At 34.3% G+C, this 24,287-nt stretch overlaps 1 long non-coding RNA gene across 1 annotated transcript; it reads right to left on the reverse strand.

Moving 5' to 3' along the window:
• Positions 1–951: 951 nt before the first annotated feature.
• On the reverse strand, positions 952–24,029 carry LOC120343455 (uncharacterized). The gene is made up of 6 exons (XR_013474909.1): positions 23,958–24,029; positions 22,376–22,433; positions 22,124–22,180; positions 18,712–18,798; positions 7,437–7,557; positions 952–2,404 (listed from the first exon to the last, which is right to left on the reverse strand). It is a non-coding gene; the product is annotated as an uncharacterized LOC120343455 (long non-coding RNA).
• Positions 24,030–24,287: the final 258 nt, after the last annotated feature.

The following is a 24,287-nucleotide window of genomic DNA, read 5'->3' on the forward strand; positions in this document are numbered from 1 at the left end:
CCTCTCCACGGTGTCTTCGTGCCTTCATTGTTCGGATCTCCTTCTGAAAAATGTCTTCGTAACATGAATCTTTATAATTCTGCTTCCACAAGTAGTCTTCGCAAATTCATCTTTAATCTTTTTCATTCGAATGTATTTTCATATTTTCATTTTATAGTTCTTTTCTTGAAGAATTTCTTTATATCTTCAATCTTTATGATTCAGTCTCTGAAAATCTTTTCCGCATCTTGAATCTTTATATTTCTGCCACTGAAAAACTAATGTAACATAAAAATTAACTAGGCCTAACTTACAATCTTCATTGCTGCATCTCCAAGGTGTCTTCGTGCCTTCTCTTCGTACCTTCAATGTTCAAATCTCTTCTTAAAAATGTCTTCGTAACTCGAATCTTCATAATTCTATTCCAAAAGTAGCCTTCGTAACTTCATCTTCAATCTTCTGCATTCGAATGTATCTTCATATTTTCATTTTGTAGTTCTTTTCTTGAAAAATGTCCTCATATCTTCATCTCTATAGTTCTGTCTCTGAAAATCTTCTCCGCATCTTGAATATATTTCTGTCACTGAAAAGCTAATGTAACAATAAAATTAACTAGACCTAACTTACAACCATTTCTGCATCTCCAAGGTGTCTTCGTGTTCAGCTCTCCTTCTGAAAAGTGTCTTCGTAACTTGAATCTTCATAATTCTGCTAAAAGTAGTCTTCTAATCTCCATCTTAAAGTTCTGCTTTTGATAACTGTCTTCATATCTTCATCATCATAGTACTGCTTTTGATAAGTATCTCCATATTCACAATCTCTATAGTTCTGCCTCTGGAAATCAACTTCAATCTCTATAGTTCTGCGTCTGAAAAGCTAATAATAACATTAATATTAACTAGTTCTAGTTTTTAAACTGAAATTCCGCCAATTGCTAGAATGAGTTCAAATTAATTTATAACAAAAAAAAAAATTAAAAAAGCCATGGCATGCCCTGTTAAATTTTCCTTTCCATTGTCGCTCTCGTAAACTACATCTTCGTTTCCTGTTGAAAATATCTTAAAGAAATTGCATGGAGTAAATGATTATGACAAAACGGATAGCTAAATAAAGATATAGCATGATAGATAAAAATAATTCATTTCTAAATATAATATATCAATAATAAACATAAAACAGTGTACATAGATATAGTAATATGATTGTCTTCGAAAATTCGTTCACAAACATCAAAAGAAATATTTATGCAATTTCCGAAGTGGACTGGAACTGCCAGCACACATGGGCTGTCAAACACCCATATTTTATATTGACACACGTAAAAAAGATTGCTTGTCAATTAATTTTTGATTCAAAAAAGAAGGCAACGACATTCAACCGTAATGTCACGTTTGATACTAATGATTTGAAAATAAAAATGAAAGAACCTCTATCTGCCAACCTATTACCAGAATCTATGGATATTTTATATCAGAATTGACAAAACCAAAATCGCCTAATTATGATTGCAATGCTGTGTTTTCCTCTCCCTCCCAGGGTCCACCACCATTTCCCAGAACCCCCAACCCCCTCCCTACCCCTGTATCTGTAAGTGTAATTTGTAGAGTGTTTGAAGAAGTTGACGTTGAAGATGATGAGACAAAGCCATGCCGGCCTGGTTTGTCACAAGATTTCTCACGTTCAATAGGCAGTGTTGATGGAAGATATGAAGTAAGGAAAAGATTTGTGTTATGGCCGCATTGACAACCATAGATAGACTATCTGGTTTTTGCCACAAACTGGTAAAAAAATATTGTTAGAATCTTCAATTTAACTCACAAGTGATATATATATATTAAAATAATATATATATAACATATTTTATATAACAATTCGTCAGGACAGCATTGGTATAATTTAGATATGACAAAAATGTCGATCGCCGTTGCCTTTACGCCCAAGTATTACACTGTTGCAGATATATATGTTTAAAACTATAATGATTGAATAAAATTTTATGCAGATATGAAGAATACTGTGTTGTGATAAAAGTTCCACATCAGAATTTTATGAAATTCATTAATGCAATATATTTCAATGAAAATATATTTTATATTCATCTTGCTGTGACTTCAAATATGGGAATTGTATTGTAAAGTAATAAACACAATTGCTTTGATTTGTAATCAAGAATCTGTTTGCAATCATCACATAAACAGTTCATTCTTGATGGGTCGACCCATGTTAAAGCTTTGAATATAATCGTTTGTATGCATACCGGATCAGTCTTTTTCACATAAGTGTGGTTCAATGCATTTTATTTGTGAGCCAATCTTAGTTATCTTTGATCAAACTCACATTTATATTTGAATACTTGTTGTATTTACAACTTTTTTTCTGTGAACAGAGAATGTCGTCAAGATTCCATTTCCATAAGTGAGGAAACCTGAAAAATTATATATACAAATATTACGCCGAAGGTATGGCATTCTCTTAGGAATCGTAGTAGCATCATGATGACCAATAATAAGCAAAAAATAGTCTTAGCTTATTAATTGATAACCTTCGATCGCATTTGTGTTTTGATTTTTCGCAGTAAAAATTTAAAATGGGCATTTCGTATCTAATAGTAAATTATTCGAAACAGTGAGAGAAAAATTTCGAATTGCTGCCATCTTGTTTTTTTCCTTCCTTTGTTTTATTCAGGCCATATTTTTTCAAAGCGATTCAGATCTATGACTATTTTTCTACTTTTTTTCATGTGTGAACGCTCAACAATCTGTCTAAAAAAGCCTGCCGAACCTTTTTCGTTTCGCGGGCCACTTTCACGTGACGAAATTCGTTGCGGGCCGCAAACGTTTGTACAAGACATTAATAACAGCTAAGTCCGATTTCGGTGTAGGTAACTTACACAATACATAAAAGGCAAGTTAATTAACATAAAATCAATCAATTTAATAATTGCTTTCTGTTTACTGAGTACGTAAAGGCAAATTATTCGAATATCAAGTCGAATATTAGAATACCAGTCCACTATTCGAATATCTGGTAACACGGGGCGTGGACATGACACTTGCGGTTTTTTGACGACCACACGAGAAGACACACACCACGTCGGAATTGAGTGTTATATTTTCGTTATAGTGTTTTTATTCATTCATTTGTGAAACTGCCTCAATGCTTAAATGAGCATTATGTGCGCCAATGTCGCGGGAATATCAAGTTTAAGTGGGTCGTTTCTTAAAATTTGAAACACCAATACTGAAGTAACATTACAAAGATTTCTGAACAAATAGCGTATATATATTGATTTGTGACCAATATGCAGCAATGCAATTAAGTCAATTTCATCAGCATTTTTGACGGACACGCAGTGAACACATTTCCGAAATCTTATTTAGCACAAACATTAGATAAAAAATACGAACATAAAAGGACAACGAGTCACGGGACCAGTACCAAAGATATTGTTGACTTTTTATTTTACGTTGGCGATAAAGACGATCAAAGCAGACACGCAAGAAAACAATCAGAATGAAATTAATTTGCAAATTTAGGTTCTAAATTCATTCCTATACTTGCTTTCAGCGTTCGTCCTCAATAATCGCACAATATCTTTTTTGAGTTCGCAGAACAGTACAAAAAAACTGACGTCGATGTCCACCGGGGTGCAAGCCTTGACACATACGTAATAATAAAAACCGCCATTTAAATGTAGATAAATGGCAGGAATAATCACACCAAAATCACGAAATACAACATGGTAAAAACCTAAGAAGTCTGCTTACGAACTTATAGGGCGGGCCGCAAAAAACAGTCCAGCGGGCCGCGGGTTGGGCAGCCTGCTCTAAATGATGTATTTGATGATGTATGTTTTTAGTAATCCATTTGTTGTCAGGACCGATTACAATAAAAAAGTTGCATACATTTATATGTCTCTCGAGTAATTCGAAAAAATTATTCGATTCGATTCTAAATCATCAGGTATTGGAAAATGTCCAGAGCCCTAACAATGGACCTATTACATGAGATTTTATACGATGACACAATCGGTACTTATGGGAGTCGAACCCATTTGAGCTCATTTTTTATTTCGCTTTATTATGATAAAAAAATACAAAAAAAAGTGGATACCAGTGTTTACTTAAGGGAATTATAAGTGCAAAAGTGCTTCACAGTTGAAAGAAGTGCTTTGGCCGATTTTAACACATTAGGCGCCTTCGCTTTTATGTTAACTCAATCCAAACAGCATAGATACACGCAAAAGAGCTCTTTCAGGTAATATTGCAAAGTAAAGAGGAGCCTTTCTGTTATCAGAGTTTCGTTTAAACCAGCAGTTTTTAACCTGGGGGTAAATTTCGTCATTCTTGCTGAAGGTGGTTCTGGCAACTGTTATCGAGGCCGACTGCGGATTGTCGCAAAAGCAGCGTAGAAATTTTTTTGAAAAAAAAGGGTAGCTTTCAAGATCCAATATTTAAAATTCACCCTCTATTCTGCCCCCAATCCACGCCCCCACCCCAACACTCTCTCCTTCCCACTTGCATTATTACCTCCTCACGTCACTCTCTCCCCACCGCTGTTTCCTCACCGAACACCATCTCGCGGAGAAGATGGGGTAGAAAGAAAAGGGAGAGATAAAGAGACTTCGCGTCTAACGTCGGAGCTCTTTATACTTCGCTTGACAAATTTTTCAAGGTAGAACAAACAAATTTAAAATTAAAACAAAACAGGGGTGACGACTAAACGTAACGATAAATATCCCACATTTTAAACTACGTACGATTGGCAGCATTTTACTAGCAGTTTCATGCATGACCCGCGTATTAAAAATTGATTATCGTAAATTAAAAGTTGGATTGGCGCTTCCGAGAAATCATACGTGGTATATAACATGTACAAGCTATATCCAGAAACGAAATGACAAGTCATATCCTTCCGAAGTACTTTTAATTAGCTCCTTAGTGACCCCTCCCTTCCTTGACCAAGCAATGTTTCAAAAATGTGAACTTTTTAGTCAGCCACGCTTGACGGTTGCTGTTTATTAAAGTCATCGTGTCTTATGACCACTCAGAAATGCCTTTATTGCCGAATTATTTAATCACTTTAAACATCAACATTCAGGATTGACACAATCGCAGATTTGCGAGATTTATCTATAAAATATTACAGGCACCATATTAAAGCATATTAAAGTTGATATCATTTCTATTTAATATCTGCATTCCGGTATCGATAATAATATTACTATTCGCTTGAAATTGGTACGGTAAATTTATAAACGTTGATAGGTGATTTCAAGTCAACGCAAATGTTAATTTTGGTTTTAAAATTACAGCTGTTGCCGATGTGAGCGCACGGGTAAACGCCAAATTCAGAACTTTGCTCTCCGTCGATCGACAAGAATTTATACTTGCAAAAAAGAAAAGTGTGGGAATATAGATTGCCTAATACAGCATATCGCCGCCAAAACGATTGAGGTGACAAAAACAATTAGCGATCACAACGAAATTAACCAAAAAAAAAGGCTTTATTGCCGATTTTTAATGTTTCGACCCACGTTTTAGACTCGTTAGACGTTGTTGTGTATAAAAAATATTTTTTATTCGACTATCGGTATTCATTGAAAATATCCAATTCAAAAAAAAAATTGATTTTATCCACCCCTACTCGAATATCAATGAGATGTAGTTGCGTTCGATCGCCAAATTCCGGGAAACGCCATGTGCATTTGCGGATAAAATAAAATATTACGACGTACGTGATTTGTGAATTTGCTGATTTTGCAAATCTGTGAGATGCTGCTAAAAGTTACCTCTAATTCAAAAACTAATGGCCCTTACTAAACAAAATATCAGAACTTTCTGAATGGCTCCAAATAGTTCACTACGAAGAGGACAAAGACCTGTCGAACCAGCACTAGAAAATCACGCACTATGGTCACAATTCATCGAAGTCATTGGTAGTCACATGACCAATCTCGTTTAAAGAAACGCACTGCGTAGTATTTCAACATCTGGTTCCAAAGACACCGCCGAGCGTTTTTCCGGAAGAAGCGGAATTGGTGGGCATGTATTATTAATAATCACACTATAAAAAAAAATTCGAAAGCTTTCTCTCCTGTATGCACCACATAGGTTAGAATTCCAGCAAATAACGTTATATAATGTAAAATTGCGTTACAAAAGTACTAGTAGGCAACTTATTTGTCAAACTCGTAAGAAAATATTTGTCAACTTTGAATTTTCGCCCTGTAAAATCGAAAAAAGGTGCTTTTTCGCAGGCCCTAAAAATAGAAATACGCCATTTTCGCAAAAAAAAAGTGCGCTAATAGTAAACACTGGTATTTCAAAAAAAATTGTCTACAAATATAAGTGGATTCAACAACTTTTTAAGGTATTCTCTAATTTCTCAAATTTTCACTGAACGCTGCATCAAAAATTAATAAAAACATCTTTCATTTAATTTTCCTTAAAAATATGAATTGATATGTTAAATTCTGCGATTTTATATGTAATAAGAGGCCATTGTATCTTTGAACAAAATATTTTCAAATTTCTAAGGTAACCTTTCCGAGTTTATTCTTAGAAAATAATTTTTCATCCTCTCTTATATGTATATTTTCAAAAGTATACAGGCTTTCAAAATAGTTTACGGTTTTGTGATATCAGTCGAAAACAATTTTTCTTGTATTATTTCGTTGATAACTTTATACAGTATTAACATTTGAAATTGTTTCGGACAAGGAGTGCCAATACACACATAGATTATTTGCGAAAAAGCTATGTTACACAAGTTGTCAGATATTCTCAAAATATCCAATCTCAATTTTTTTTAAGCTGCTCCTAAAATTTCGATAATATATTTTCAAATTTTTCATTTTACGATGCTTCAATAACTAAAAAAAACTTCTATTTATATTATTTACCCAATGTACCATGTTTGCCTTTTATTGACAAAGGTAGAAAATTAGAACAGAGAAAATTTGAATTATAAAAGAGAATACTTCAGTCTCAAGTTAACAACTTTTCTCTCGATTTTTGCTATTTTATATTATGCGCTTCTTCAAAGTTGAAAATTATTTTTTCTACATTCTATTAAAAGCGTAAGCTAACTCAAATATATGCATCAACACCTGAAATCTTTTACAGCATACAATGTCAATGAAGACTTGCGTTTTAATTATTCATTACAGGTATCTTAAACAGATTTCCAAAAGGAAAACGTAACTTCAGTGGTTTCATTTCTAGTTAACGGTCGGGCGTTAATTTGTAACTGATTATATCCAGATTTAACGTTTTCTTATGCACTAACTACTACATAACGCGACATTTTGAAATAACATATATTTAAATTATATGTCTAACCTGCATCATTCAAAAATCCCAAATGTTTCTGAGCCGCAGAGTTTAATTTAATATATCAATTTTATATGCTTCGTTAAATTCAAAATCACAGATTCAAAAGATTCCAATACTTACTTGACTCTTTGGATAGGCTTCAAGCTCACTTAGTGATGTAATGCCAGTCAATTGGCATTGCCGCATTTTTTAATGCAATGATAAATTGCCCCGCCAACTTTCAAGCAGTGTTTTCAGAAAGCTGAAAATAAATGTAATATGTGACATTATGTGGTGTAAGCCAATTGCTTCCAATTTTGATTTGAAATCAATGCAATTGGGCTAACTATGTCACCATCAAGTTTTGAGGGTATGTTTCACCGAGAATGCTGCTCGACAGTGGTACAGTAAAGAGAATCTCCTAGTAAAATTGTAAAATTATCTGAATTAGAATCTTGTAGTTCATTATAGAATTCAATTTTATGATATCAATTTTGCTACTTGCTCGTAACAACCTGAAATGCTGAAAATAATTCTAGCAACGATTAGTTGACAACCTATTTGAAATAGTTTCCTAAAGTATACAGATTATTAGATATTTTAGTAATCAAGCTATGCATCAAACATTTTAACAGTTTCTCAAATTTTTCTAATTTTCATTGTTTGCTACTTTAAAAACGAAAAAAAAATATATGTTTTTTTCAAATGAATTTTACATTCCTAAGATTACATTTGCTAGGTCCTTATAAATCATAAGTATACATATTCACATTTTGCACTAGTAGTTAGTTGACAACAGTAGTAATAAAATATGATCAGGTGAAATGACAACATAAAATGTCAATGAAGAATTCTAACAATAGCGAGATGAATTTACTCATTCAAATTCATAATGTTTTCATATTGCATCTATTATTAGATAAAGTTTTTCTAAATCTTTAGGTAAACTGATTATGTTTTTTCTTTTATTGATGTATACATAGCGAACAGTGAAGTATAAAAACGAGATTTGTCTCACCGCAACAGTGAAGATTTGAAACATTTTCAGCGAAATTGCTGGATTTAAGAACTTTCCGAATATTTCTTTGAACGCTATTTCAAAAATATCCCTTCTTATTCAAATTTACAGAACAATTCTACCTTTTTTCTTTTATAAAATTGTAACATATATAAATTTATAACACAATTCATAAATATTATCTTTGCAAGTTACTTATAAAATTTTAAAATAATTACAAAATTCAATATATTCAACTATATACAATTTGTATAGTTCTCGATGCATTGATTAATTCACATATATATATATATATAGTATTAACATTTGACATTGTTTCAATACAGAATGTCGATGCAGTCTTCGAAAACTTGCGACAAAAATAGATTTTGCAACTTTTTAGCGTTTCTTAAGTTCTGGTTGAACGCTGAATATAAATGGGGAAAACTTGTTTAATTTTTTTAAAAATATTTCAATCCTAAAATAAAATTTTAAGATATTTTTTCCGAATTTGTAATAAAATCATAAGATATAATTTGAAATAAAATCATGAGATAACTAGAATTTATCTAGTAACACCCGAAATCTTTCACAGCATGCAATGACAATGAAGACTGGGAACATTTTCAAAAGAGCTGAAGTTACCAATTTTTTTTCAAATTTTTGATTATTCGTTGAAAAGTATACCGGGTATTAAACTATAGAGCGAAATTTTTAGAATACAAATTATTTTAGAATATAACAAAATTAGGATTTGAAATTGTATTTAACAAAGAATGACAATGAAACGATGGAACATGTGCAAAAAAGCTAGATTTCACAATTTTTCGTCGTTTCTCAAATTTTTCTAGTTTTATTTGAACGCTGCTCCAAGATGTAAAAAAATACCTTTTATTTAATTCATTAAAAATTTGAACGGGTATCTTGTATTTAATTTTAAGATAAACTCTTGAGATATCAATTTTTGTAATTGCTCATAACATCGTGAAAAGTTCTAATTATTTTTTTGCATGAGTTAGTTGACAACTTTGTACATAAAGCATTAACATATAAACTCATTTTTACCATACAATACCAATATAGTTTTTTTGCAAAATAGCTAGTTTTTTTTATCAAGTTTGTAAAAAAATTATATATTTTTTTAATTTCTTCAAAATCGTTTAAAATAGAAAGACAATACAGACTTGGGATAGACCTTGTATGTAAAAACACTGGATTTAAAAACTTCAAATATATTTTGATTTCAATTGTACGCTTTTTGAGTGTGTAAAATATATATACAATTTTAAAAATTTTTAAAGTTAATATTTACACTTTAAAGTTAATTATCATAAGTTAAACTTCAAAAATGAGATTTAAATTTCTCTTTTTTATTTTTTCCACAATATAATTGACATCTGAAAACAATTATCAATTTATCACTTAGCCTACATAATTTTATGTTAAAATATTAGATAAATCTGTAACCTTTTAAAAAACTGATTAGTTTCAGTTGCATATATAAATAGAAACAGTAAATTATGAGATCCAATCCAAGACATGCTTTTATGAGGAAGTCTGCCTTTGGTCGGACCAAATGTTACAGAAATACATCTGTGTTAATGTGCAGCAGAATACGCATACGCACCCACAGGAATAGAGGAAGAATAGGAGTGAGATTTGAGCAACACAATTCAAAGTTCCAAAGCACTTTTATGAAATTCAACAATGGCGACAAATTAGAACATCGGGGGGGGGGGGGGGGGGGGAACTTCGTGTACTCGCCGGCCAAAATTTATATATTTACCCCGTGCGGGACGAAATAATTTCCATCTGCGACAATTGCAACAATAAACTCAAATTATGGTGCACTCGCACCTTCTTTTCTTTTTAATATATATATTCTATCAAACAATACACTGTTTTTATTTACTTTTAATCAATGTTTATGACGTTTCGTTTCTTTGCCATGGCCAAAGCGTTGAAATCAAATGGCAACTAGGTTGACCTGTAGTACGTCGTCCAAATGACAATCTGACAAGCGAGAACACAATTTATTCTTAGTGTAATGTATTTTATGTAGAGCTGCTCACTTCAATATGCGTTTTCGGCGTGCACATTGCATGTTTTCACTATGGCATAGATGAGCAGTGGCGCAGCAGGAGAAAAAATTTTCGTCCAAGCACGGCCCTCATCACAAATTTCCCAAACAAACATCCCAAACAAATATTAGTTCACGGGCTGCAATTTCAACCTTTGAATTAGAACGTCAAAATTGGTATGGCAATTTACACTATTCTCGAACGCTCGATTTAACAACTAAAACAGAGTGACATTGGTTTTCTTGTCCACTCAGTGGTTACGCTGGCTGACAAATAAGTAGCAAGCTTTCTTGGTTCCATTACATGAACCCACGTACATCTGAACCCACGACAATTGCACCTATGGGAGTTTTTTTTTGTTTTACGGATATGTGAAATCATTATAACCCTCACACATGGGTTTTTATGACCCGCATATAGACTGAACCCGCGGATATACACACGGCCCTCATCACAAATTTCCCAAACAAACATCCCAAACAAATATTAGTTCACGGGCTGCAATTTCAACCTTTGAATTAGAACGTCAAAATTGGTATGGCAATTTACACTATTCTCGAACGCTCGATTTAACAACTAAAACAGAGTGACATTGGTTTTCTTGTCCACTCAGCGGTTACGCTGGCTGACAAATAAGTAGCAAGCTTTCTTGGTTCCATCACATGAACCCACGTACATCTGAACCCACGACAATTGCACCTATGGGAGTTTTTTTTTGTTTTACGGATATGTGAAATCATTATAACCCTCACACATGGGTTTTTATGACCCGTATATAGACTGAACCCGCGGATATACACATGGGTTCAATTGTACGTGGGTTCAAATTTACGGTCACCAATTTTCTTGCAGATCACTACTGCGCGGTCCGACGTCGGTAGCAGGTCCAGCGCTGGAAAGCACTGCCTTACACGACTTTTTGAGATATTATATATATGTGTGTGTTTACCCTGCCTCTTCGAATATACGAAACCTTTCCTGAGTTGAATAAGATATACCAATTTTTTTGCGCTTCATAATTATGTGTACCAATACGGAGGTAACTGATTTTGATCGCCTACTTTACATCAAGCTATGTAAAGGAACTAAAACCTATGGTCAGGGGATGTATTCTCTTGGTTAACACAACACAGACGGTCCTCAAACTCGTAATAAAACTAAAATAGGAAAAATCGAAATAAAATTATTAACTAACACTAACCTTGCACACATACTACGGGATTACTAATATTTTATACCTAATTAGATTTATATTAAAAAATTCTGAAGATTTTCTTTACACACTTGGATCTTTACAAACGAACAAAGCTTTAATAAGATTAAAGTAAAAATAAGTATAGCTATCAATGATTTTTGTTACTTCAGTTTCAAATACGTCGCAGATTTTACAAAGAATTGAAAACATTCATGATTCTGGCTAATAAAATATTTACTAGTGGGTTATATTTCGCTTTATTCCGCAGGTGTGCGAATACCCTAAACATTAGTCGTCAGATGTCAGTCTTCGACTTCAAATTGCACATATGACCTACTTAAATACAAGTATTTCTATACCAGAACATAACCAGAACATAGGTACAGGCTCTTAAACCAGTCGTTCTTTATTGCATAATTTACCCATTCCCATTAAGCGAATAAGTTAGCAAGGTCAAGAAAAGGCGCCTTGGTCAAGAAACTGCTTTCAGTGAGGAAAAAAAACAGATTTGATGCGACGGCTACCTTTGCTTTTTGGCAACCAGATCTTCGATGTCTAGTGAAATAACAAAGAACTCGGAGGTATTGGTTTTTAATTTCGGTTGAAATATAGGCTAACCGATAACAATAGAGCTATGCTGAAATTTATAAACACGGCGAGTAAATCGAAATATTTTATTATCAATTTCCTGGAAATCTTGCGCGGTAAGTTACCAGTATCTGTAGGCCTATCAGGTTAACGACAACGGTACAGCGACTTTCCAAGCTTATTCAGTAGGAATGTTACAAAACGCGCATTTTCTTGCCAAAACATGTAGGCTACGTATCACATCTTCAAGATGCCGTTACGCTTATAAAAACAACTGCTAATTGCCCGCGGAAGCCCGTGTTTACATCAAATCTTGATATAATTCAGACCCAATACAGGGCTATAACCTCGTTATTGAATTTTTCTTACAACGCAAATATCTCCTACCGTGTGGAGCTTTCAAAATTAACTTTTAAACGTGTTACAAATTAATGATCCCCCTAATGACATCTATCAGATCTTTATTACTACGCGTGTTTTTTCCCAACTTGATTATTTAAATAAGTACCTTGTTAATTGGTACCCGGAACGAATCAATGTTTAGCAACATTCCTCACTCCCAACGCTGAATTTGCGACAATCCGCAGGCGGTCTCGATAACTGTTGCCAGAGGTCTCGACATTTTGATACAATAATAGGGTAATACACATCAGCATATCCAAAAATAGGCTAATAATACTATTTTCCGCAAGTTAGCCTATCAATAACATAATGTTGCTCGCATCAAAACATGTAAATAGATGCGTTTTTTGTTTATTACAAATCTTTTTTTCAAACTAACGAAAGTTACCCTTAAGAATGAAAAAACTTAACCCCAGAAAAAATTTACCCCAGGTTACGAACTGCTGGATTATACAAAATATCAAGTGAAAGAATTACAGATATCATACCGTGTTTCCCGAAAATAAGACTGGGTCTTAATTAGGGTGACCATATTTCCAAACCCAAAATGGAGAACGCTTTGTTAGGTAGAACCATATATTTCCAGTGCCGGATATATACATTACACAATGTACTAAATTCTCTAGGATTAAGCATAGTATATAAAATAATGCATTTTTGTCTTATCAACGTGCAATTGTAAATTAAGCTTGCCCTTAATTATATAAAAGCATCTAAAACCTCTTAAAACGTGCAACATCTGTGACGATATTTGTTATTAAGGAAGTGCAAAGAAATCAAGATGTAACAGTCATTGACATGTCCAGTAAAGCTACACCAGCTAAGCTATTCAACGAGTTGTTTAAACTCCCAGGATTTTATATCTTCGATGAAGTATCGTAATTTTGATTTATTTTCTCAATTAGTAGGCTGGGTACTAGAAATATTCCACTACATAGAACTGTTCCAGGGGACTTTTGACGAACCCCAGGTGTTACTTTATGACGTAATATACCCTATAGCGCCACCCATGTCTCATGTCCTTAGTTATCCTTGTAAAACGTGGTAGGCTTATTGTAACTGTTCTACTGTGCGGTGCTTTCTATGTTTACTGTTAATATAAGTTGATGTCGAGATGTTGAGAACCCGTAAAGCTAGATAGAGAACGAAACATGGTGTCAGAAGCGGTGACGGATCAACAATAAGCGCTGGACTCGACGAAGAAGCTGTGACACATATGGAATGAAGAGTACTAGTAAGTCTTACTTCAACAAGGTACGTTCATATTTTCTGTTCAATGGCCACAAGTAATATCCCCGCACCCTTGGCTGTGGAAATAGACAAAAATGCAGCAGCCAATTGTTCTTTCTTCCGATTGCAATGGGAGAATTATGAAATAGCAACTGGCTTAGAAGTAAAGTCTGGTAGAATTCGTGTTGTCAGATTACTTGGGATAATAGGTAAAGATTGCTATATCTTGCCCTTTCTAAGATAGAAAAAGTGTGAAATCTATATTGTTCGCTTTAGATAAACACTTCTAACCTACTAGAAATGTTGTATACGAAAGACATGTTTTTTGATACATGCGACCAGAGACTAGATGAATCAATTGATGATCATGTCACTAAACTTAGAGAACTAGCGTCAACTTGTAAATTTGGACCAATGACTGACGAACTAATAAGAGACAGAATTAGGTTGGGTAGCAAGGATAAATATGTGAAAGCTGCAATGCATAGAAAAGGTGAATTAACTTTGAATTTTGCAATAGATATGTGTCGCAGTAGTGAAATGGCCGATAAACAAATGAAGAAAATCAAAAATACTGAAGACTATCAAGAAATTGAAACATTTTATAAAGAGAAGAAAGCGGAAGCATGAATACAAACAAAGAAGAAGATCAATGACTGGTAACAATACAGCAAATATAACGTGCAAATATTGTGGCCGAAGTCACAGAAAAGGGGCTTGATTCTGCCCTGCATAGGTGTGTTGTGTAACGCTTGCCATAAGAAAAATCACTTTGCTGCTATTTGTAAACAAACTAATCGAAATGTCTACTCTGCTGCTAATAATTATATCAATAAATCAAGCGACTCAGCTTATAATTTTCAGACGGTTGGAAGTATTCAGTCTAAAGGTGTTCGCTGGTTTGTTAATTTGAAATTACATGCTCACATGGTCGAAAACCAGTTTTGTTTAAATGTATATGCTCGATAGCGGCTCAACCAGTAATGTGATAAGCCTCAATGATTGTTTAAGATCCTATGCACAAAATAATCTAGCTTCACAAGAAAGTAGTGCAACGCTGAAGTTTTATGATGGTAGATTTTTGAAGCCGATTGGTCAATGTAACTTTCTATGCCAACACAACGGTAAGAATTGCAATTTGTCTTTCATTGTAGTGGAAAGAGGCCCACATCCGTTGCTTTCAGCTCAGACTTGGAGTTGGAACTTTTGCAGGTCAATGTACCTCAAAGTCAAGGTACTGTACAATCTATTGTAGCCAAACATCATTAAGAACCTTTAACTGAAAACCTTTAACTGTTGAGTGTTGATATGTTTCAGAAAAGTACGCTGATGTTTTTGAAGGTCTAGGTAGTTTTCCGGGAGAATATCATCTCGAAATAGATACCAAAGCTCTACCAGTAAAGCATCAACCTCGTAGAATTGCCTTTGCACTGCGCAATGACCTTATGAATAAACTTAAGGAATTAGAGAATAAAGGGGTAATTGCTAAAGTTACCACATCTACCGACTGGATTAACAATATGGTAGCAGGTAAAAAAAACTGGTAAATTGCGGATATGCTTAACCCAAAGGACTTAAATAATGATTTAAGACGTTCTCATTATCCTATTTAAAATATTGAAGTAGTTTTACCTGATTTAGCTAATGTAAATGTTTTTTTCTGTTTTTGATGCGAAAGATGGATTCTGCAAAATCAAGCTTGACGAACAAAGTAGCTTTTTAACTACTTTTATAACTCCATTTTCTAAATACAGATGGGAACGCATGCCGTTTGGAATTTCGACAGCTCCGGAAGAATTTCAGAGGCTATTGAATGAAGTTCTGGAAGGTCTCAAAGGTATACGATATATTGCCGATGATATAATTGTTGCTGGAAGTGGAAACACATATGAAGAAGCAGTAAGAAATCATGATCAGAAGGTAATAAAACTCTTTGAAATGACAAGGAGCAGAAGTTTTGAAATTGAACAAAAGTAAAATCAAGTTCAAACTGAAATCCGTTCCATATCTAGGTCATTTATTGACTGATAAATTCTTCTACCAGATCCACGGAAGATTCAAGGTGTTATTGAAATGCCCAAACCAAGAAATGTATATCAGGTACAATGTGTTGTAGGATTTGTTAATTAACTTGCTAAATATATTTCACACCTATCATAAATGATGCGTTTGAAAATATCAAAAAGTTAGCAACAACTGCACAAATTCTACAATATTCTGATATTTCGAAAGATCTTACAATGTGATGCGAGTGAAGTAGCATTAGGGGCAACTCTGTTACAAGAAGGTAAGCCTGTTACTTTTGCCTCGCGTTCGTTAACGACAACAGAGCGTCGTTACGCACAAATTGAAAAAGAAGGTGACCGTACATTTGAACCCATGTACATTTGAACCCATGCGTATATCCACGGGTTCAATCTATATGCGGGTGCTAAAACCCATGGGTTACGGTTAGTATGGGTTTGACTATCCGTGAAACAAAAAAAATTCCATAGGTACAATAGCATACAGGTGCAATTGTCATGGGTTCAAATGTAATGGAACCGAAAAAGAATGTTTGGCAATTGTGTTTGGATGCGAACAATTTGATCTTTTCGGAAATCCTTGTTAGCAGCAACCAAACGATTAGAGCGAATGCTGCTTAGACTGCAAAAGTACAATTTCAAAATTTAGTACAAGCCTGGAAGAATAATGCATATAGCAGATACACTCTCTAGGTTGTGCACAAATGATAATTTACCACGACTCGCAAAAGACGGTTTTGAAATGAAATAAATTTTTCCAATTATAGGGATGAACTGGGCTACCAAAACAATGTTTTGTACAAAAGCCATAGAATAGTAATTCCTAAGACACCGAGGCCCGAAATGCTTAAACGCATTCATGAATGTCACATGGGTATTGAATCATGCTTGACAAAGGCCCGAGATATAGTATTTTGGCCTCGAATGAGCCAAGAAATCAAAGACTATATTGGTCAGTGTAGTTGGAACATGCGCGTGACAAGACAATCAACGAGAACCGTTAATAAGCAGTGAAATCCCTAACCAGCCATGATGTAAATAGGAATGGATTTATTTACTGTGTTTAACAAGCAATATTTAATTACTGTCGATTACTATTAAGATTTCTGGGAACTCGACGAACTGAATAAAGCAACTGCGAGATCGGTGATCAGATGCTGTAAAAAAAAAATCAGCCGACATGGAAAAACAGATACAGTGATTTTGCAATCGCTGAATTTCAAAAATTTGCCAGAAGATGGCAATTTCTGTATCGAACATCATCTCCGCTGCATAGCAAGTCGAATGGTAAAGCCGAATCAGCCGTCAAGAGAGCAGAGAATCTGATTAAAAAGGCACGAAGAGACTGTTCAGATGTATAAAAAGCTATACTCTGCTCGCGCCGAAGGTTGAGAGAAATGTCAAACCGTAAATTGAGCAGAGACGTGCAAAATCTAAGTAATATTACGATCGTGGCACAAAACAACTTTCGAAGCTTCACAAAGGCCAATGAGTGCTCGTGAAACCTATTGAAAACAAAAGGAGATGGAGATTTGGTACATGCACTGAGCAATTGTCTCCAAGGTCATATTGCGTGAATATCGATGGAAGAGACTACAGGTGGGAAAATGGTTTTTAAGACCACCATACGATGACAAGAAGGAAATAAAACAAGAACCATCTTCGCATGTAGAGCCACAACTAATGTCAAACGGAGCGAACAATTCTGAAACTCTTCGTTCAGATGAAGCGGAATCGAGCGAGAGACCGGTAACTCCGAATTTCAGACAACGCAGAACACTCTTGATAGATACGGGCCGTGAACATTTATGTATTAATACTTTTTATGAAAAGGGGGATGTTACGATATGACGTAATATACCCTATAGCGCCCGCCACCCATGTTTCATGTCCATGGTTATCATTGTAAAATGTGATAGTCTTATTGTAACTGTTCTACTGTGCGGTGCTTTCTATGTTTACTGTTAATCTAAGTTGGTGATGTCGAGTCATGTGTTGTGAACCCGTAAAGCTAGATAGAAACCGAAACGCCAGGGTGCATTGCGTTGCTTGTCATATGCGTAATGATAAAGTTTCTAATTACGTTTACAAGTTTCTTAATTAACACATCAACACATCACAAACACATAAGAGAATATTAAATATTCAATCCCACGAAAAAGGAGGACATTTCGATATTTCAGAACATCCTCAGAGGACGTAAAATTTGTAACGCAAAAGGAGGAGAGGACGTATGGTCACCCTATCTTACTTCAATTTTCTTCCGAAAAATAACATGAGGGCTTATTTTAGGGGGATGTCTTATATTTTCATTTACCGAAAACAAACTTACAATATAGAAAAGTGCGAGATTTTGAAATATACAAAATTTGAATACCGGTATCCATTTACTTAAAACACGTTTTATATCCAAGACGACTGCAAAAAAAATTAAAACGCATAGGAGAGATTTCTTGCTATCGACTAGATAAAATGACTAGGTCTTATTTTATGGAGAGGGCTTATATTAAAACCACTTCAAAAATCCAGCCTAGGTCCCATTTTCGGGGTAGGTCTTATTTTCAGGAAAACACGGTAGTATCGCAACTTTGTGACAGCAATTCGCAAAGTGTGCGTCCCACTGGGGAGGGGAAGACACATAGAAACACACATGTAAGCTACTTTTGAAATAACTTTTATAGTCAGGTACATGTAGTCACTCAATTTTATAAATTCCAAATATTAGCCATAAGATGTCAGCCAGTTTCAAATTGCGCAATTTCGAAAATTTACAATATAGCAATGAACTGTCAAAAAGTTTTTTTTACAACTCTGGAATATACGACAAATTACTGTCGGTCCGTAATTACTGTGTCAATGGATATCAAAAATTCAAATGAAATATTTAAATACAATTTACTTGATCATTCTTTGGTTTCGTTTGCTTATTCGAATCTTCGATCTTTATCTTTTGATGCAATGAAAAACTGTCGAAACAAGCATTGTTCTGTAAAACAGACATGTAGTGTGTGTGAGCTAGTTGCATCCAACCGGATTTTCAGGCCAATAAAACGATTTTGAGAGCCTACATTAGGAACTGATTTTTGGGGTCCCCTTATTAAGTAGCTAAACCTATTACCTTTCTAGGTGGTCTATGTTTTAGCATAAGCTTCAAGCATAATCATTTCTTAATTAATGTATCTATGTATTCGACGACATACAGCCTTTCAATCATAGGTAATGTTTTTTTGTTATTTCGAGTTATTTCGTATATATATATATACGCATGAAAACGCAATATAAAAATTGGTTTTGCTAGTTATATAAAGCTAGTTTGGCAGATAAATATATAAAAACGGACCAGAATTTCATTCCAGTTTCTCATCGCTGGGGTGTAATCGAGTGTGGCTCAGAGTTAACGAGGCAAATACCGCGAACACAATACCTCGAGCAAAGTCTATTTCAACATCAGTATTTTAAAGATTCCGAATCAGAATGAAAAGCTAAATAAATTGAAAATATCAGGTCTAAATTTATTCGATACAAATACCAATACAGAAAAATTGGCCGATATTGTCAATAACGATACCCGGTAACGATACATTGGTACGTTTTAGTCAGAATCCTGTTTCTACACTCATGGATGGGAACGAAAATGGCTTAGAATTAAGGAGGCAACAGATACCATGAACATGATAACACTCATGGATGGGAACGAAAATGGCTTAGAATTAAGGAGGCAACAGATACCATGAACATGATAACTCCACGCAAAAAAATTAATTTCAACATCCATATTTTAAATTCTTTTTTAAATGCTCTTGGATCAGATTAAAAACCTAAATGTATCAGAAATATTGGTTCTACATTCAGACCCTACGGATATAAATGTCTATATTGCTTATATCCGATACATCTCTAGAATTTAACGCTTATGAATATTAATGGGACGATTACTATGACTGCTAACAAGATGGGAAGGGGGATATATACACACTATGTGGTATTTACGGTTATATTGATACACTTGGAAAAATGAATTTATATGATTTATAAAGTAACGTTATTATAAATTTAATTTTAATTTAGTGACGATACGGGAAGTACGACCATGGGAGATTTACGGTTATGTATTATAAACACACTTGGTTGGATCGACTCATGTACGTAATATCGTCATTGGGAATGTTTCTAGTTTAGAACACTTATGAACATAAACGGCATAAACTGATCATTACCAGGAATTATAGACTATGATAGATTTACGGATACTATGATACGCTTTGTCGGATTCACTCATCTAGTATTGTACATTCGCTTGATCTACCATTTGGGTTAAAAACGGATTTGATTGAACCAAAATGCTATGTAGATTTAATACGGACAATGATATCAATGAGAAAGGAAATACAGATATAAAACCGGAAATATTGCCACGTCAGTATCCGTAATCTAGAGGGGTTCTCAAACTTTTGGTGTTGCGGAGCCCTTGAAAAGGTTGACTATTGTTCACGGAGCCCCAAAATAAATGTTAAAATTGTTACTTTCAGAATAATATTTCTGAGCAAGTTAAAAGTATTTTACCTGATTTAAATGCTGAACCTTTTTTAATAGGGTCAATACAAGTCATAAATAAATCTAAATTTTAAACATAAATTATATATATACTAAAGCTGTAAATCTTACACTTTGACAAACATATAAATAAATTAGGGGTCGAATCATTTCTCTTTTGACATTTTTAAAAGACTTGAAAAGCAGCTAATAACGTGCGTCATTGCATTTTGTAAATCCGCAACTCGAATTTTTTAATTGAAAAGCGGCATTCTAAAATATTAAAACTAAAACTTAAAATGGAAGATCACACGTTTGGTTTTTAGCAGACTCACCTCAGATTGAAAATGCTTTTATAGACATTATAAATTACAAAATTTTGTGTTATGTTAGGTCTTCTTCGTAGTAACTGCAAAATCGAAACACAGTCAATTGTGCGCGCGATATACCTTTTTCCTCATTATAAAACTACCGACGGAGCCGCACGCAATCAATTGTGCGCGCGATCCGCGATATACCTTTTTTCATTCTGAAACTACAGACGGAGCCGAATGCAATAAAATAGATTTCAATTGTTAGCATTTTGCCCAGACTTGGGAATTTTTAAACGGCGATATCTTGCTTAAAAATAATTTTAAGTGCGAAAGAACAAATCAAGTTTGAGAAATTCCAAGATTGCAAAAACGAGTCCAATTTATTTATAGTTGGCAGTTTATCACATATTTTATGTTGTTTTAGAAATGAGTTCTTTCATTTTAGTAATTCTAATAGTAATCTCGAATCAAACGTGAGTAACGATAAGCACAATCACATTATAACGACGGGACACGTTAAATGCTCGCATCGGTCATGGATTGAATGTTTTACGCAACAGAAATCTCGTTATCCCTTTTTTTAATCGCGAAGAATGTCCCATTCCAATTTTGAACCACCTCCCTCTTAAAAATCCTGGCCGCGCTCCTGCTTATAAATAATGTCATTTTTTAATTTCGCCTCTTTGCCATATTTCTAAGCTATATTGTTGTCAGATTCTTCTTTGAACAGGTAAAAAAATAGTCAGTAATTTGAAAAGTAATCGAATAACTCGCGGAGCCCCTGGGTTTCTCTCGCGGAGCCCTGGGGCTCCGTTCGGAGCACTTTAAGAACCTATGAGTAGACTCTAAGATTAGGGGCCACCAGGGTTTGCCGATCCCTGATATAGATTATGAAGGACTTTATATACAGACCGTAGGTGGTTTATGGCTATATAGATAAACTATACGTTGTATCTAATGAATATAGTATCGCTTTTAGTTTGGAACACGAATGACATGGTTAAATATTACCGCAAGATGTGCGACTACGGGAGATTTACTGTTATACCAATACGAATATACTTAGTTATTGAAAATCTAGTCCGATTCAGGAACACTTATGAAAATGAACGATATGGTCAACTGATTATTATGGAGGAATTTGCGCTAACATTTATACGCTTTGTCGGATTCACTTACCGGTATATAATATGGTACTTTGATTGATCTACAATTTGTGGCTCATTAAATTTAACCGAATTGCTCATAACGGGGCATGGTCATTGGACATACATTAAAGGAATTTTTACTATTTCTGGTAATCACAACGTCTTCCCGCGATTACCTATTTCAATAACGCATCCCTTCATAACTTGCGGCTTCGATACTTCAAAACAAAAAAGTCAAACATGAAAAGTGATTTATGACACCAAAAACTACATATATTACTTATTTAAAAGGATGTGTTAGTGTATTATATTGTACCTTATTATGTAATCTGCAAGTGAAACCTTTACTTTCATTTCTTCTCGCTATTTTCACCTAAAAATATAATACAATTTAAAAAAAGAATTGCTTCCCTAATAAATTTAGTGATTTAATTGACAAATACTTAGGAATGTTTTATGGAATATATGACAAATCATTTGCAGTCACTAATGTGTAGAATTGTCACATTTGTTTACGGAAATCAATGAATATCTAAAAGTCAACTAAAATAATTAAAACATTGTTTACCTGTATTGTGGATCTCCTCAATTTCGTCTATTTCCTTTTAACACCATATTTCATATTTCTGCATATAAAAAGCAAAAATATTGATATTGAGCTTTCGCATAACACTATGATTCCTGCCTGATAGTACTGAACTAAATCTATGTACAATAGATAAAATGTCACGAAAGTTAAAAAAAAAATTGGCTTTTGGCCTTGGCTATATACTTGAGGTTCGTCTTATCCTTAAGAAAGATATGTATTGGATTTTTATTAAGCTTGCCATGTATAGATAGCGTAGAGAAATACTTCCAGTATTACGTTTAAATTGTTTTCGTTGCGTTGTATGTGGGCCCGCGGGTCAAATCTGGCCCACATGATACTGCCACAAGAAAACTGAAACTAAATTTTGATGATTTAGATAAAAATAACTTTTCAAGGAATTTTTTGAGATTGCGGTTAAATTTAATTTTGGTACGAGGCTTATTGTACCAAACTGAAAGAATTGCGTTTGAGACTGGTATGTTACGTGCGCAACGACGCGTTCAGCTAGGCCAGAGCTACTCAACTATTTTTACCGAAGATCCGCGTACAAAACTTCAAAAATATCTGGGTCCGTCTTTTCAAAAAACATATTTCTACATCTTTAAACGCCATCTTTTTTGGCCGACTAATGGTTATTTGCTAATCTATATTGTTTATCATGGTGTTATAGTTTTTTTCATATTATATTTAAATCTATAAAAGTGATTTTATAAAAGGAAACTTTAAAAGTGAAATAAAGAATTAGTCGTGGTCCAAATTGAACACCCGAAAGATCCGCATTCGGGGACTTTCCGTATTAGCAAAGTGAATATCCCCATGCTCATAGGTTTCAGCGTACTCCCGTAGTATGTGAACCAAGATGGCGGACACCGGAACTTACATGAATACCGGTTAAGGTTGGATTAAACCATAATTTGGCTAGTCCCCAAACTCATAATAGAAGTAAAATAAGGAGAATTGGAATAAAATGATGGCCTTACCATAATCGGGTACACATCCTACGTTCCGGTGTCCGCCATATTGGTTTGCAACCCACAGGAGTACCGGTTTCAGTCCCTTTACACAACTTGATATAAAAAAGGCGAACAACATTTGTTACACACGCTTCTGGAGCGCCTGCATGGCTAACGGGCGATGGATGGCCGATAAATATCGAAAATCTCAATGAAGAAACAGCAGAGCCAACAGCGTTGAGTAAATGAAAACAAGACAAACTTTGGGGAATTTTTCAGAGCGTTCTACAGTATATGATCTTATCGATTCTGTTTGTAATAATCGGACCTAGAATTGAATGAGCCGCGAGATCGATCAATTTTGTATTCTCCGCTACTCATGAATGGAACTTTGGTAGAGTTAAATTTGTATTTGATTCAAAAAAATAAGATGAATTTGCGATTTCAACCCGTGAGACTTATAAACAAAACATATAAATCACAAAACAATAACTTATTTTTGTGATCTGATTTATTTTTATGTATTAGGTTACAAATTCCAATTTTTTTACTATCGAAAGAGGAAAATAATATAACATCAGTAAAAGCATGAAGTACATTTCACTCACCTGATTATTTCTCCGCAAGCAACAAGAAAATCCATTGATCATTCTACGACAAAATTTATCCGCACACTGTTGTGACTGAAGCGATGTCACTTGTGGCTTCCGCGCGAAATATTTGACGAAAACACCAAGTAATCATTTGTAATCAAGTAATTACTCCGATTACTCCAGGTTAACTCTGAATCGCCACGAGTCGATCACGCTTCTGACGCATGATCACAAAACTTAATTTACCGAATGTGAACGGTGGTCGGTATTTGCTGCACACTAATTGTAACCGTTATAATTTCTAGCTTCCAGTAAATTAATTGCCAAACCAAAAAGTTCGATGCA

Source organism: Styela clava, chromosome 3 (assembly GCF_964204865.1).
Source record: "Styela clava chromosome 3, kaStyClav1.hap1.2, whole genome shotgun sequence".
Taxonomy (NCBI): domain Eukaryota; kingdom Metazoa; phylum Chordata; class Ascidiacea; order Stolidobranchia; family Styelidae; genus Styela; species Styela clava.